Below are 17543 nucleotides of genomic sequence, written 5' to 3' on the forward strand. Positions count from 1 at the left end.
TCATCCTCATTACCAACTATGCTAGACTGTCTAGTAATGGGCAGGCTAGGAAGTTTCTTTCCTGAATCTTTTCCTGGGGGAGTCCCTGGATCAGATTGAGAACCATTAGCTACTTTTTCTACAGATTGGGCACTTATGGCCTTATCCTGTACTCTAAGCATGTTAATTAACAGTTCTAAGGAAGGATTCTTCCCTACACTCAAACCTCTCTCTATGCAGAGATTCCTTGCTCCTTTCCAGCTAAGGTGATCATATGCAAGTTTGGACAGATCAACATTTTGGCCTGTGCCAGACATTTTTAGAGAGAGTTAAAGTGATAGTAAAAGATAAAAAGTTTGTCAGAGCTTTTAGAAAGACAGAGAAAAAAAACTTTTTAAACTTTTTAGAACTTTAGAAGTACTTTTCAGCACTTAGAAAAGAGTGAAAAGAGGAAATGCAAAACTTTTTGGCTATGTGTATATACACTGACCTTGTTTTGTATATTTTTCTCTTATGAAAAGTACAATGACAAGAGTGGTAAGTAGTCTCAAAGCACTTATCCCACCGCTGCACAACCAATGTAGGAGGCTGGACTGGCTTGTAGTGAGTACCAAGGGGTACTTGCACCTTGCACCAGGCCCAGTTATCCCTTATTAGTGTATAGGGTGTCTAGCAGCTTAGGCTGATAGATAATGGTAGCTTAGCAGAGCAGCTTAGGCTGAACTAGGAGACGTGTGAAGCTACTACAGTACCACTTAGTGTCATATGCACAATATCATAAGAAAACACAATACACAGTTATACTAAAAATAAAGGTACTTTATTTTTATGACAATATGCCAAAGTATCTTAGAGTGTACCCTCAGTGAGAGGATAGCAAATATACACAAGATATATATACACAATAGCAAAAATATGCAGTATAGTCTTAGAAAACAGTGCAAACAATGTATAGTTACAATAGGATGCAATGGGGAAACATAGGGATAGGGGCAACACAAACCATATACTCCAAAAGTGGAATGCGAACCACGAATGGACCCCAAACCTATGTGACCTTGTAGAGGGTCGCTGGGACTATTAGAAAATAGTGAGAGTTAGAAAAATAACCCTCCCCAAGACCCTGAAATGTGAGTGCAAAGTGCACTAAAGTTCCCCTAAGGACAAAGAAGTCGTGTTAGAGGAATAATGCAGGAAAGACACAAACCAGCAATGCAACAACTGTGGATTTCCAATCTAGGGTACCTGTGGAACAAGGGGACCAAGTCCAAAAGTCACAAGCAAGTCGGAGATGGGCAAATGCCCAGGAAATGCCAGCTGTGGGTGCAAAGAAGCTTCTACTGGACAGAAGAAGCTGAGGTTTCTGCAGGAACGAAAAGGGCTAGAGACTTCCCCTTTGGTGGACGGATCCCTCTCGCCGTGGAGAGTCGTGCAGAAGTGTTTTCCCGCCGAAAGAACGCCAACAAGCCTTGCTAGCTGCAAATCATGCGGTTAGCGTTTTTGGACGCTGCTGAGGCCCAGGAGGGACCAGGAGGTCGCAAATTGGACCAGCCGAGAGAGGGGACGTCGAGCAAGACAAGGAACCCTCTCTGAAGCCGGTAGCACCCGGAGAAGTGCCAGAAACAGGCACTACGAGGATGCGTGAAACGGTGCTCGCCGAAGTTGCACAAAGGAGTCCCACGTCGCGGGAGACCAACTTAGAAAGTGCAATGCAGGTTAGAGTGCCGTGGACCCAGGCTTGGCTGTGCACAAAGGATTTCCGCCGGAAGTGCACAGGGGCCGGAGTAGCTGCAAAAGTCGCGGTTCCCAGCAATACAGCCCAGCGAGGTGAGGCAAGGACTTACCTCCACCAAACTTGGACTGAAGAGTCACTGGACTGTGGGGGTCACTTGGACAGAGTCGCTGGATTCGAGGGACCTCGCTCGTCGTGCTGAGAGGAGACCCAAGGGACTGGTAATGCAGCTTTTTGGTGCCTGCGGTTGCAGGGGGAAGATTCGGTCGACCCACGGGAGATTTCTTCGGAGCTTCTGGTGCAGAGAGGAGGCAGACTACCCCCACAGCATGCACAAGCAGGAAAACAGTCGAGAAGGCGGCAGGATCAGCGTTACAGAGTTGCAGTAGTCGTCTTTGCTACTATGTTGCAGGTTTGCAGGCTTCCAGCGCGGTCAGCAGTCGATTCCTTGGCAGAAGGTGAAGAGAGAGATGCAGAGGAACTCGGATGAGCTCTTGCATTCGTTATCTAAAGTTTCCCCAGAGATAGAGACCCTAAATAGCCAGAAAAGAGGGTTTGGCTACTTAGGAGAGAGGATAGGCTACTAACACCTGAAGGAGCCTATCAGAAGGAGTCTCTGACGTCACCTGGTGGTACTGGCCACTCAGAGCAGTCCAGTGTGCCAGCAGCACCTCTGTTTCCAAGATGGCAAAGGTCTGGAGCACACTGGAGGAGCTCTGGACACCTCCCAGGGGAGGTGCAGGTCAGGGGAGTGGTCACTCCCCTTTCCTTTGTCCAGTTTCGCGCCAGAGCAGGGCTAAGGGGTCCCCTGAACCGGTGTAGACTGGCTTATGCAGAATTGGGCACCTCTGTGCCCAACAAAGCATTTCCAGAGGCTGGGGGAGGCTACTCCTCCCCTGCCTTCACACCATTTTCCAAAGGGAGAGGGTGTCACACCCTCTCTCAGAGGAAGTTCTTTGTTCTGCCATCCTGGGCCAGGCCTGGCTGGACCCCAGGAGGGCAGATGCCTGTCTGAGGGGTTGGCAGCAGCAGCAGCTGCAGTGAAACCCCAGGAAGGGCAGTTTGGCAGTACCAGGGTCTGTGCTACAGACCACTGGGATCATGGGATTGTGCCATCTATGCCAGGATGGCATAGAGGGGGCAATTCCATGATCATAGACATGTTACATGGCCATATTCGGAGTTACCATTGTGAAGCTACATATAAGTAGTGACCTATATGTAGTGCACGCGTGTAATGGTGTCCCCGCACTCACAAAGTTCAGGGAATTGGCTCTGAACAATGTGGGGGCACCTTGGCTAGTGCCAGGGTGCCCTCACACTAAGTAACTTTGCACCTAACCTTTACCAGGTAAAGGTTAGAGATATAGGTGACTTATAAGTTACTTAAGTGCAGTGTAAAATGGCTGTGAAATAACGTGGACGTTATTTCACTCAGGCTGCAGTGGCAGGCCTGTGTAAGAATTGTCAGAGCTCCCTATGGGTGGCAAAAGAAATGCTGCAGCCCATAGGGATCTCCTGGAACCCCAATACCCTGGGTACCTCAGTACCATATACTAGAGAATTATAAGGGTGTTCCAGTAAGCCAATGTAAATTGGTAAAAATGGTCACTAGCCTGTTAGTGACAATTTGGAAAGAAATGAGAGAGCATAACCACTGAGGTTCTGATTAGCAGAGCCTCAGTGAGACAGTTAGTCACTACACAGGTAACACATTCAGGCACACTTATGAGCACTGGGGCCCTGGGTTACCAGGGTCCCAGTGACACATACAACTAAAACAACATATATACAGTGACAAAATGGGGGTAACATGCCAGGCAAGATGGTACTTTCCTACAGAAGGCAGGGGAGGAGTAGCCTCCCCCAGCCTCTGGAAATGCTTTCATGGGCACAGATGGTGGCCATTTCTGCATAAGCCAGTCTACACCGGCTTAGGGACCCCTCAGCCCTGCTCTGGCGCGAAACTGGACAAAGGAAAGGGGAGTGACCACTCCCCTGACCTGCACCTCCCCTGGGAGGTGCCCAGAGCTCCTCCAGTGTGCTCCACACCTCTGCCATCTTGGAAACATAGGTGCTGCTGGCACACTGGACTGCTCTGAGTGGCCAGGGCCAGCAGGTGATGTCAGAGAATCCTTCTGATAGGCTCCTTCAGGTGTTGCTAGCCTATCCTCTCTCCTAAGTAGCCAAACCCTCTTTTCTGGCTATTTAGGGTCTCTGCTTTGGGGAATTCCTTAGATAACGAATGCGAGAGCTCATCAGAGTTCCTCTGCATCTCTCTCTTCACCTTCTGCCATGGAACGACTGCTGACCACGCTGGAAGCCTGCAAAACTGCAACAAAGTAGCAAAGACGACTACTGCGACACTGTAGCGCTGATCCTGCCGCCTTCTCGACTGTTTTCCTGGTGGTGCATGCTGTGGGGGTAGTCTGCCTCCTCTCTGCATTAGAAGCTCCGAAGAAATCTCCTGTGGGTCGACGGAATCTTCCCCCTGCAACCGCAGGCACCAAAGAACTGCATTACCGGTCCTCTGGGTCTCCTCTCAGCACGACGAGCGAGGTCCCTTGAACTCAGCAACTCTGTCCAAGTGACTCCCACAGTCCAGTGACTCTTCAGTCCAAGTTTGGTGGAGGTAAGTCCTTTCCTCCCCACGCCAGACTGCATTGTTGGGAACCGCGTCTTTTGCAGCTACTCAGGCTCCTGTGCACTTTTCCAGGATTTCCTTTGTGCACACCCAAGCCTGGGTCCACAGCACTCTAATCTGCATTGCACGACCTCCTGAGTTGTCCCCCGGCGGCGTGGGACTCTCTTGTGCAACTTCGGGTGAGCACCGTTTCACTCCACTTCATAGTGCCTTTTCTGGCACTTCTTCGGGTGCTGCCTGCTTCTGAGAGGGCTCCTTGTCTTGCTGGACGCCCCCTCTGTCCCCTCACGCAATTGGCGACATCCTGGTCCCTACTGGGCCACAGCAGCATCCAAAAACCCTAAAACGCGAGCTTCCAGCTAGCAAGGCTTGTTTGCGGTCTTTCGGTGGGAAAACACTTCTGCATGACTCTTCACGACGTGGGACATCCATCCTCCAAAGGGGAAGTTTCTAGCCCTTGTCGTTCCTGCAGAATCCTCAGCTTCTACCTCCTAGTAACAGCTTCTTTGCACCCACAGCTGGCATTTCCTGGGCATCTGCCCACTCTCGACTTGATCGTGACTTTTGAACTTGGTCCCCTTGTTCCACAGGTACTCTAATCTGGAAATCCATTGTTGTTGCATTGCTGGTGTTGGTCTTTCCTGCAGAATTCCCCTATCACAACTTCTGTGCTCTTTGGGGAACTTCAGTGCACTTTGCACTCACTTTTCAGGGTCTTGGGGTGGGCTATTTTTCTAACCCTCACTGTTTTCTTACAGTCCTAGCGACCCTCTACAAGGTCACATAGGTTTGGGGTCTATTCATGGTTCGCATTCCACTTTTGGAGTATATGGTTTGTGTTGCCCCTATCCCTATGTGTCCCCATTGCATCCTATTGTAACTATACATTGTTTGCACTGTTTTCTATTGCTATACTGCATATGTTTGGTATTGTGTACATATATCTTGTGTATATTTGCTATCCTCATACTGAGGGTACTCACTGAGATACTTTTGGCATATTGTCATAAAAATAAAGTACCTTTATTTTTAGTATATCTGTGTATTGTGTTTTCGTATGATATTGTGCAAGTGACACTAGTGGTACTGTAGGAGCTTCACTCGTCTCCTAGTTCAGCCTAAGCTGCTCTGCTAAGCTACCATTATCTATGAGCCTAAGCTGCTAGACACCCCTATACACTAATAAGGGATACCAGGGCCTGGTGCAAGGTGTAAGTACCCCTTGGTACTCACTACAAGCCAGTCCAGCCTCCTACATTGGTGGCAACGGTGGGATAAATACTTTGCAACTACTTACCACTTTTGTCATTGTACTTTTCATAAGAGAAAAGTATACAAAACAAGTTCAGTGTATGTACACCTAACCAAAAAGTTTAGCTTTTCTTCTCTCCCTTCTTTGCTAAGTGCTGAAAAGTACCTCTAAACTTTCTAAAAAGTTCTTAAAAAGTTTTAAAAGTTTTTTGTTTTCTCCTCCTACACATAGTAGGGAGGGTTTAATTCCTGAAGGCCAGGTTGTTAGAGTGCCAGTTGTTAGGGACAGGTCTCCCTCTGTTCATTCCAATATTTCTTCTGTGTCAAAGCATTATGATGACAAAATATTAGAAAGGGAACTCAATAAGTTGAGAGTGGAAGAGACCACGCTGAAGCTTTAACAGCAACAGCTGTCTCTAGACAGGGAATCCCTAGACTTAGAGAAGGAGAGACAGAGGTTGGGGTTCAGACCCCATGGTGGCAGCAGCAGTATTCCTGATAGCAATCCTGTGAGAGAGCATGATTCCAGGAATCTGCATAAGATAGTTCCCCCTTACAAGGAGGGTGATGACATTAACAAGTGGTGTGCTGCACTTGAGAGGGCCTGTATGGTACAGGGGGTCCCTCAAAGGCCGTGGGCTGCTATCCTATAGCTATCTTTCAACAGAAAGGGTAGGGATAGGCTCCTTACTGTGAGAGAAAGTGATGCCAATAATTGTACAGTTTTCCAGGATGCACTCTTGGATGGATTTGGCTTAACCACTGAGCAATACAGGATTAAGTTCAGAGAAACCAGAAAAGAGTCCTCACAAGACTGGGTAGACTTTGTTGACTGTTCAGTAAAGGCCTAGGAGGGGTGGTTACATGGCAGTAAAGTTTCTGACTATGAAAGCCTGTACAATCTAATCCTGAAAGAGCATATTCTGAATAACTGTGTGTCTGATTTGTTACACCAATATCTAGTGGACTCAGATCTGACCTCTCCCTAAGAATTGGGAAAGAAGGCAGACAAATGCGTCAGAACAAGATTGAACAGAACAGTCCATACAGGGGGTGACAAGGATTGCAAGAAGAAGGATGGTAAGTCTTCAGACAAGGGTGGGGACAAATCTAAAAATGATTCTTCATCAGGCCCACAAAATCACTCTGGTGGGGGTGGTGGGTCCAAATCCTCTTCTAATCAAGTAAAAGCCCTTGGTGCTATTTATGTAAAGTAAAAGACCATTGGACAACTGATGCCAGTTGTCCAAAGAAAAGCACCAAACCTACCACTACCACAACCCCTACTGCAACCTCAAGTGCCCCTAGTAATAGCAGTGGTGGTGGGAGCAAACCTACTAATAGCCAATCCAAGGGAGTAGCTGGGCTACCTTTTGGTAATTTAGTTGGGGTTGGTCTTGTTAGGGAGACCACAGAGGCTGTGTTAGTCTCTGAAGGTGCCATTGATTTGGCCACCTTGGTTGCTAGTCCCATTAAAATGGATAAGTACACGAAACTTCCCCTAATAAACGGTGTTGAGGTTCAGGCCTACAGGGACACAGGTGCCAGTGTTACCATGGTAATAGAGAAACTGGTACACCCTGAACATCACCTAATTGGTCACCAGTACCAAGTGACAGACACTCATAACAACACTCCTAGCCACCCCATGGCTGTTGTGAATCTCAACTCGGCATCCTCCAGCATGCAGTAAGACATCTTCTGTGCAAAGGAGAAGTTCCTCGCATCTTCCATTATTACAGAATCATCAGCTTCTTCCACCCAGAGGCAGCCATTATGCACCTTCATCCAGGGTTTAGTGGGCTCCTGCCCCCCCTGGACACTTTCGTGACTCTTGGACTTGGTCCCCTTCCTTTACACATCCTCAGGTCCAGGAATCTGTTCTTCAGTGCTATGCAGTCAGTTGTGGTCTTTGCAGAATCTCCTATCACGACTTTAGTGTGTTTCTGGGGAAGTAGGGTAACTTTACTCCTACTTTTCAGGGCCTTGGGGTGGGATATCTTGGACACCCTTAGTGTTTTCTTACATTCCCAGTGACTCTCTATACACTACACTAGGCCTGGGGTCCCTAAGTGGTTCGCATTCCACTTTCTTACTATATGGTTTGTGTTGCCCCTAGGCCTATTGCATCCTATTGTATTCTTCAGTATTTGCACTACGTTTCTAACTGTTTACTTACCTGATTTTGGTTTGTGTGTATATTTTGTGTATTTTACTTACCTCCTTAGGGAGTATATCCTCTAAGATATTTTTGGCACATGGTCACTAAAATAAAGTACCTTTATTTTTAGTAACTCTGGGTATTGTGATTCTTATGATATAGTGCTATATGATATAAGTGGTATAGTAGGAGCTTTGCATGTCTCCTAGTTCAGCCTAAGCTGCACTGCTATAGCTACCTCTATCAGCCTAAGCTTCTAGAACACTACTAATCTACTAATAAGGGATAATTGGACCTGGCCACAGTGTAAGTACCCTCAGGTACCCACTATAAGCCAGGCCAGCATCCTACATTGGCAGCAGCGATGGGATAAGTACTTGTAACTGATCTATCACTTTGTCATTGGTGCTTTTCATAAGAAATACTTAAAAATATACACAGTTAATATAAACAGTTTAACTTTCTTTCTACAAACTTTCTAAAAGGTTTCTAAGAAGTTTTCAAAAAATTTCAAAAGTTTTTCTCTTTTCTTTAAAAGTTTCTAAAAGAATTTCTCTGTGTCCTAAACCTTTTCTAACAACCATGTCTGCAGTAGAACTTACTCCCACAGATTTTCAGGCAACCCATGGTAGTTTAAACTTTTAACGTTTGAGGGGTCTCTGCATAGAAAGAGGTTTAAGCATTGGTAAGAACCCTACCAAAGATCTTCTCCGTAGCCTTCTCCTAGAAAGTGACCAGAACCAGTCTGGCCCATCCCAGGATCAGGAGGTGGAGGAGGGGGGTACCCAGCAAGAATCAGGGGAGGGCCCTGAGGACTCTGGGGAGGGTTCATCCAAAGACCTGCCATCTACAGGCCACCTAGTAACACTGGTAGTGGGAGGGGGTGACACACTAGTAGGGCACCTATCACACTAAAAGGCCAGGAACTGGAATCCAGCCAGTTAGAGACAGGTCCACTTCTGCCAATTCCCAAGCCTCCCACCCTGAGGATAAAACCCTAGAGAGGGAACTCAGAAAGCTGAGGTTGGAAGAGGCCAGACTGAAGCTAAGACAGCAGCAGTTGGCCTTAGACAGGGAATCTCTAGATGTAGAGAGGGAAAGGCAGAGGTTGGGGTTAGTTCACCATGGTGGCAGCAGCAGTGTTCTTGATAGTAATCCTGTAAGAGAACAAGATTCTAGGAACCTGCATAAGATAGTTCCCCCCTTACAAGGAGGGGGTGACATTAATAGGTGGTTTGCTGCACTTGAGAGGGCCTGTATGGTACAGTTGGTCACTCAAAGGCAGTGGGCTGCTATCTTGTGGCTATCTTTCACTGGTAAGGATAGGGCTAGGCTCCTCACTGTCAGAGAAAGTGATGCTAATAATTACGAAGTTTTGAAGTATGCACTCTTGGATGGATTTGGTTTAACCACTGAACAATACAGGATAAAGTTCAGAGATACCAGAAAAGAGTCCTCTCAAGACTGGACAGACTTTGTAGACTGTTCAGTGAAGGCCTTGGAGGGATGGTTACGTGGCAGTAAGGTGACTGACTATGAAAGCCTGTATAATCTAATCCTGAGAGAGCATATTTTGAAAAATTGTGTGTCTGACTTGTTGCATCAGTACTTGGTAGACTCAGATCTGACCTCTCCCCAAGATTTGAGAAAGAAGGCAGACAAATGGGTCAGAACAAGAGTGAACAGAAAGGTTCATACAGGTGGTGACAAGGATGGCAAGAAGGATGGTAAGTCTGTAGGAGGCTGGCCTGGCTTGTAGTGGGTACCAAGTGGTACTTACACTCTGTACCAGGTCCAATTATCCCTTATTAGTGTAGAAGAGGTGTTTCTAGCAGCTTAGGCTGATAGAAGGTAGCTATAGCAGAGCAGTTTAGGCTCAACTAGGAGACATGCAAAGCTCCTACTATACCACTGGTGTCACATGCACAATATCATAAGAAAACACAATACACAGATATACTAAAAATAAAGGTGAAAACCCTAAATTGTTGAGGTGGTCCATATCCCTACAGGGAATGGACTATACAGTGGAACATAGACATGGGAGTACCCACTCCAATGCAGATGGACTCTCCAGATATTTCCACTTAGACAATGAAGACTCATCAGGTCATGGCTAGTCTTATTGTCCTTCGTTTGGGGGGGGGGTTGTGTAGGAAAGTACCATCTCGCCTGGCATGTTACCCCCATATTTCACTGTATATGTGTTGTTTTAGTTGTATGTGTCACTGGGACCCTGCCAACCAGGGCCCCAGTGCTCATAAGTGTGCCCTGTATGTGTTACCTGTGCGGTGACTAACTGTCTCACTGAGGCTCTGCTAACCAGAACCTCAGTGGTTATGCTCTCTCATTTCTTTCCAAATTATCACTAACAGGCTAGTGACCAATTTCACCAATTTACATTGGCATACTGGAACACCCTTATAATTCCCTAGTATATGGTACTGAGGTACCCAGGGTATTGGGGTTCCAGGAGATCCCTATGGGCTGCAGCATTTCTTTATGTCACCCATAGGGAGCTCTGACAATTCTTACACAGGCCTGCCACGGCAGCCTGAGTGAAATAGCGTCCACATTATTTCACAGGCATTTACCACTGCACTTAAGTAACTTATAAGTCACCTATATGCCTAACCTTTACCTGGTAAAGGTTGGGTGCTAAGTTACTTAGTGTGTGGGCACCCTGGCACTAGCCAAGGTGCCCCCACATTGTTCAGGGCAAACTCCCCGGACTTTGTGAGTGCGGGGACACCATTACACGCGTCCACTATACATATGTCACAACGGTAACTCCGAACATGGCCATGTAACATGTGTAAGATCATGGAATTGTCACCCCAATGCCATTCTGGCATTGGGGAGACAATTCCATGATCCCCCGAGTCTCTAGCACAGACCCGGGTACTGCCAAACTACCTTTCCCGGGGTTTCACTGCAGCTGCTGTTGCTGCCAACCCCTCAGACAGGTTTCTGCCCTCCTGGGGTCCAGCCAGGCTTGGCCCAGGAAGGCAGAAGAAAGGACGTCCTCAGAGAGAGGGTGTTACACCCTCTCCCTTTGGAAAAAGGTGTCAGGGCTGGGGAGGAGTAGCCTCCCCCAGCCTCTGGAAATGCTTTGATGGGCACAGATGGTGCCCATCTCTGCATAAGCCAGTCTACACCGGTTCAGGGATCCCCCAGCTCTGCTCTGGAGCGAAACTGGACAAAGGAAAAAGGGGGGTGACCACTCCCCTGACCTGCACCTCCCCTGGGAGGCGCCCAGAGCTCCTCCAGTGTGCTCCAGACCTCTGCCATCTTGGAAACAGAGGTGCTGCTGGCACACTGGACTGCTCTGAGTGGCCAGTGCCAGCAGGTGACGTCAGAGACTCCTTCTGATAGGCTCTTACCTGTGTTGCTAGCCTATCCTCCTTCCTAGGTAGCCAAACCTCCTTTTCTGGCTATTTAGGGTATCTGCTTTGGGAAATTCTTTAGATAACGAATGCAAGAGCTCATCAGAGTTCCTCTGCATCTCTCTCTTCACCTTCTGCCAAGGAATCAACCGCTGACTGCTCTGGACGCCTGCAAAACGGCAAGAAAGTAGCAAAGACGACTACTGCAACCTTGTATCACTGATCCAGCCGCCTTCTCAACTGTTTTCCTGGTGGTGCATGCTGTGGGGGTAGTCTGCCTCCTCTCTGCACTAGAAGCTCCGAAGATATCTCCTGTGGGTCGACGGAATCTTCCCCCTGCAACCGCAGGCACCAAAAGACTGCATCACCGGTCCTCTGGGTCCCCTCTCAGCACGACGAGCGTGGTCCCTGGAACTCAGCAACTCTCTCCAAGTGACTCCCACAGTCCAGTGACTCTTCAGTCCAAGTTTGGTGGAAGTAAGTCCTTGCTTCACCACGCTAGACTGCATTGCTGGGTACCGCGTGATTTGCAGCTGCTCCGGCTCCTGTGCACTCTTCCAGGATTTCCTTTGTGCACAGCCAAGCCTGGGTCCCCGACACTCTAACCTGCAGTGCACGACCTCCTGAGTTGTCCTCCGGCGTCGTGGGACCTTCTTTTGTGACTTCGGGTGAGCTCCGGTTCACTCTTCTTCGTAGTGCCTTTTCCGGCACTTCTGCGGGTGCTGCTTGCTTCTGCGTGGGCTCCTTGTCTTGCTGGGCGCCACCTCTGTCTCCTCACAGCAGCATCCAAAAACCCTAACCGCGACCCTTGCAGCTAGCAAGGCTTGTTTGCGGTCTTTCTGCACGGAAACACCTCTGCAAGCTTCTTCACGACTCTGGACATCCATCCTCCAAAGGGGAAGTTCCTAGTCCTCTTCGTTTTTGCAGAATCCACAGCTCCTACCATCCGGTGGCAGCTTCTTTGCACCCACAGCTGGCATTTCCTGGGCATCTGCCCACTCCCGACTTGATCGTGACTTTTGGACTTGGTCCCCTTCTTCCACAGGTACTCTCGTCCGGAAATCCATCGTTGTTGCATTGCTGGTGTTGGTCTTCCTTGCAGAATTCCCCTATCACGACTTCTGTGCTCTCTGGGGAACTTAGGTGCACTTTGTACCCACTTTTCAGGGTCTTGGGGTGGGCTATTTTTCTAACCCTCACTGTTTTCTTACAGTCCCAGCGACCCTCTACAAGCTCACATAGGTTTGGGGTCCATTCGTGGTTTGCATTCCACTTCTAGAGTATATGGTTTGTGTTGCGCTCATACCTATGTGCTCTCATTGCAATCTATTGTGACTGTACATTGCTTGCATTGCTTTCTATTGCTATTACTGCATATTTTTGGTATTGTGTACATATATCTTGTGTATAGTTGCTATCCTCATAGTGAGGGTACTCACTGAGATACTTTTGGCATATTGTCATAAAAATAAAGTACCTTTATTTTTAGTATATCTGTGTATTGTGTTTTCTTATGATATTGTGCATATGACACTAGTGGTATAGTAGGAGCTTTACACGTCTCCTAGTTCAGCCTCAGCTGCTCTGCTAAGCTACCCTTTTCTATCAGCCTAAGCTGCTAGACACCTCTTCTACATAATAAGGGATAACTGGACCTGGTGCAGAGTGTAAGTACCCCTTGGTACCACTACAAACCAGGCCAGCCTCCTACATTGGTTGTGCAGCGGTGGGATAAGTACTTGCAACTACTTACCACTTTGTCATTTTGTACTTTTCATAAGAGAAAAATATACAAAACAAGTTCAGTGTATGTACACCTAACCAAAAAGTTTTGCTTTTCTTCTCTTACTCTATTGCTAAGTGCTGAAAAGTACCTCTAAAACTTTCAAAAAGTTCTTAAAAGTTGAAAAAGTTTTTTTTCCTGTTCTTTAAAAAGTTCTGAAACTTTTTCTTTCTTTTTCTGTCCCTTAAACCTTTTTCTATCATGTCTGGTACAGGTCAAACTCTGGATCTGACCAGCACTGCTTATGACCACCTTAGCTGGAAAGGTGCAAGGAGTCTCTGCATTGATAGAGGTTTAGGGGTAGGGAAGAATCCCTCTAGAGAATTGTTGGTTAATATGCTCATTGAAAATGATAAGACCTTAGCTAGCACATCTGGTGAGAGATTAGCTGATGGTTCACACTCTGATTCTGGGGTAGCCCCAGTAAAAGTGTTAGAAGGGAACCGTCCCAACCTGCCCCTTAGCAGGCCACCTAGCAGGGCTGGTACTGATGTGAGTTCTCATCACAGTATAGAAGTTACTCCTTTAGGCCAGGTTGTTAGAGTGCCATCTGTTAGGGACAGGTCTCCCTCTGTTCATTCACACCATTCTTCTGTGTCAAGGCATGCCCAAACCACCCACCCTGAAGACAGAGTGTTAGAAAGGGAACTCAATAGATTGATAGTGGAAGAGTCCAGGCTGAAGCTCAAGAAGCAACAGCTGGATCTAGACAGGGAAGCATTTGACTTAAAAAGAAAAAGAAAGGCAGAGGTTGGGGTTAGGACCCCATGGTGGCAGCAGCAGTATTACATAAAGTAATCCTGTAAAAGAGCATGATTCTAGGAATCTGCACAAGACAGTTCCCAATTACAAGGAGGGGGATGACATTAACAAGTGGTTTGCTGCACTTGAGAGGGCCTGTGTTGTACAGGGGGCCCCTCAAAGGCAGTGGGCTGCTATGCTATGGCTATCTTTCAGTGTAAAGGGTAGGGATAGGCTCCTTACTGTTAAGGAAAGTGATGGCAATAATTTTACAGTTCTTAAGAATGCACTCCTAGATGGTTATGGCTTAACCACTGAACAGTACAGGATCAAGTTCAGAGAAACCAAAAAGGAGTTTTCACAAGACTGGGTAGACTTTGTTGACCATTCAGTGAGGCCTTGGAGGGGTGGTTACATGGCAGTAAAGTTTCTGTCTATGAAAGCCTGTATAACTTAATCCTGAGTGAGCATATTCTTAATAATTGTTTGTCTGATTTGTTGCACCAGTATCTAGTGGACTCAGATCTGACCTCTCCCCAAGAATTGGGAAAGAAGGCAGACAAATGGGTCAGAACAAGAGTGAACAGAAAAGTTCATACAGGGGGTGACAAGGATGGCAAGAAGAAGGATGGTAAGTCTTCAGACAAGGGTGGGGACAAATCTAAAACTGAGTCTCCATCAGGCCCACAAAAACACTCTGGTGGGGGTGGTGGGTCCAAATCCTCTTCTAATCAAGTAAAGAAACCATGGTGCTATTTATGTAAAATAAAAGGCCATTGGACAACTGATCCTAGTTGTCCAAAGAAAAGCACTAAACCTCCCACTACCACAACCCCTACTGCTACACCTAGTGCCCCTAGTAATAGCAGTGGTGGTGGGAGCAAACCTACTAATAGCCAATCCAAGGGAGTAGCTGGGCTCACTTTTGGTAGTTTAGTTGGGGTTGGTCTTGTTAGGGAGACCACAGAGGCTGTGTTAGTCTCTGAAGGTGCCAATGATTTGGCCACCTTGGTTGCTTGTCCCCTTAATATGGATAAGTACAAGCAACTTCCCCTAATAAATGGTGTTGAGGTTCAGGCCTACAGAGACACAGGTGCCAGTGTTACCATGGTAATAGAGAAACTGGTCCACCCTGAACAACACCTACTTGGTCACCAGTACCAAGTGACTGATGCTCATAACAACACTCTTAGCCACCCCATGGCTGTTGTGAGTCTCAACTGGGGGGGGGGGGGGGGGGTTTACTGGTCCAAAGAAAGTTGTGGTTGCCTCAGATTTACCTGTAGACTGTCTACTAGGGAACGATTTGGAGACATCAGCTTGGGCAGAAGTGGAGTTGGAGGCTCATGCAGCAATGCTGGGCATTCCTGGGCATATTTTTGCTTTGACAAGGGCTCTGGCCAAAAAGCAAAAAGGACAGTGTGACTTGGATCCTTGAACAATGGACCAACTGCTCTCTAAAGCTAGGGTTAGTAAAGGTAAAACACTACCTACTATCCCTCCCTCTACAGTGGATTCTACTTCTGAGGAAAAATAATTTCCACCCTGTGCAGAACCTTAACCAGAGGAGCTGGAAGCAGACACTGCTGAGCTTTTGGGTGGAGGGGGGCCTACCAGGGAGGAGCTGAGTGTGGCACAGCAAACCTGTCCTACATTAGAGGGTCTAAGACAGCAAGCTGTCAAACAGCAAAATGGGGATGTCAGTGACTCTCACAGAGTTTACTGGGAGGACAACCTCTTGTATACTGAGGCAAGAGACCCTAAACCTGGAGCAGCCAGGAGATTGGTCATTCCCTTGCAATACAGAGAGTTCCTCCTAACTTACAGCTATTAAGGGTCTCTCCTCTAGGGAATTCTTGAGATAACGAATGCAAGAGCTCACCAGAGTTCCTCTGCATCTCCCTGTTCGACTTCTACCAAGGATCGACCGCTGACTGCTCAAGGACGCCTGCAAAACTGCAACAAAGTAGCAAGACGTCTACCAGCAACATTGTAGCGCCTCATCCTGCTGGCTTTCTCAACTGTTTCCTGGTGGTGATTGCTCTGAGGGTCACCTGCCTTCACCCTGCACCAGAAGCCAAGAAGAAATCTCCCATGGGTCGACGGAATCTTCCCCCTGCTAACGCAGGCACCAAAAGACTGCATCACCAGTCCTCTGGGTCCCCTCTCATCCTGACGAACGTGGTCCCTGGAACACAGAAACTCTACGAAGTGACTCCCATAGTCCAGTGATCCTTCAGTCCAAGTTTGGTGGAGGTAAGTCCTTGCCTCCCCATGCTAGACTGCAAACCTGTGTACTGCGTGATTTGCAGCTGCTCCGGCTCCTGTGCACTCTTCCAGGATTTCCTTCGTGCACAGCCTAGCCTGGGACCCCAGCACTCTGTCCTGCAGTGCTCAACCCTCTGAGTTGGCCTCTGACGTCGTGGGACCCTCCTTTGTAACTCTGCGTAGACTCCGGTTCACAAATCTTCCAAGTGCCTGTTCGGGTACTTCTGCGGGTGCTGCCTGCTTCTATAGGGGCTCTGTGAGTTGCTGAGCGCCCCCTCTGTCTCCTCCTCCAAGGGGCGACATCCTGGTCCTTCCTGGTCCCCAGCAGCACCCAAACACCTATACCAAGACATCTGCAGCTAGCAAGAATTGTTTGCTGTATTTCTGCGTGGGAATACTTCTGCAACCTTCATCGTGATGTGGGACATCTTCCATCCAAAGGAGACGTTCCTAGTCCTCTTTGTTGTTGCAGAACTCCAAGCTTTTTCCACCCGGAGGCAGCTTCCTTGCACCTTCATCCGGGGTTTTCTGGGCTCCTGTCCCCCCCCCCCGGACACTTTTGCGACTCTTGGACTTGGTCCCCTTGCCTTGCAGGTCCTCAGGTCCAGGAGTCAACCTTCAGTGCCTTGCTGGTGTTTGTTGTTCCTGCAGAATCCCCCTATCACAACTATTGTGCTCTTTTGGGGTAGTAGGTGTACTTTAATCCTACTTTTCAGGGTCTTGGGGTGGGGTATCTTGGACACCCTGACTGTTTTCTTACAGTCCCAGCAACCCTCTACAAGCTCTCATAGGTCTGGGGTCCATTTGTGATTCACATTCCACTTTTGGAGTATATGGTTTGTGTTGACCCTAGACCTATGTCTGCCTATTGCAACCTATTGTAATTCTACACTGTTTGCATTACTTTTCTGACTCTTACTTACCTGTTTTGGGTTTGTGTACATATAACTTGTGTATATTACTTAACTTCTTACTGAGGGTACTCACTGAGATACTTGTGGCATATTGTCATAAAAATAAAGTACCTTTATTTTTAGTAACTCTGAGTATTGTGTTTTCTTATGATATTGTGCATATGATATAAGTGGTATAGTAGGAGCTTTGCATGTCTCCTAGTTCAGCCTAAGCTGCTTTGCCACAGCTACCTTCTATCAGCCTATGCTGCTAGAAACACCTCTATCGTACTAATAAGGGATAACTGGACCTGGCACAGGGTGTAAGTACCACAGGGTACCCACTATAAGCCAGGCCAGCCTCCTACACCATTGTGAAGCTACATATAGGTATTGACCTGTATGTAGTGCACACGTGTAATGGTGTCCCCACACTCACAAAGTCCGGGGAAATTGACCTGAACTATGTGGGGGCACTTTGGCTAGTGCCATGGTGCCCTCACACTTAGTAACTTTGCACCTAACCATCACTAGGTGAGGGTTAGAGATATAGGTGACTTATTAGTTTAAGTGTAAAATGGCTGTGAAATAATGTGGACGTTATTTCACTCAGGCTGCAGTGGCAGTCCTGTGTAAGAATTGTCTGTGCTCCCTATGGGTGGCAAAAGAAATGCTGCAGCACATAGGAATCTCCTGGAACCTCCA

The 17543-nt window shown here is 47.6% G+C and overlaps 1 protein-coding gene across 1 annotated transcript in view; it reads right to left on the reverse strand.

The window, feature by feature from the left end:
- Positions 1 to 17543, reverse strand: part of LOC138283572 (putative leucine-rich repeat-containing protein DDB_G0290503) — a 511080-nt gene that overhangs the window by 416159 nt on the left and 77378 nt on the right. The gene's annotated exons all lie outside the window — the stretch shown is intronic.

This window comes from Pleurodeles waltl, chromosome 3_1 (genome assembly GCF_031143425.1).
Source record: "Pleurodeles waltl isolate 20211129_DDA chromosome 3_1, aPleWal1.hap1.20221129, whole genome shotgun sequence".
Taxonomy (NCBI): domain Eukaryota; kingdom Metazoa; phylum Chordata; class Amphibia; order Caudata; family Salamandridae; genus Pleurodeles; species Pleurodeles waltl.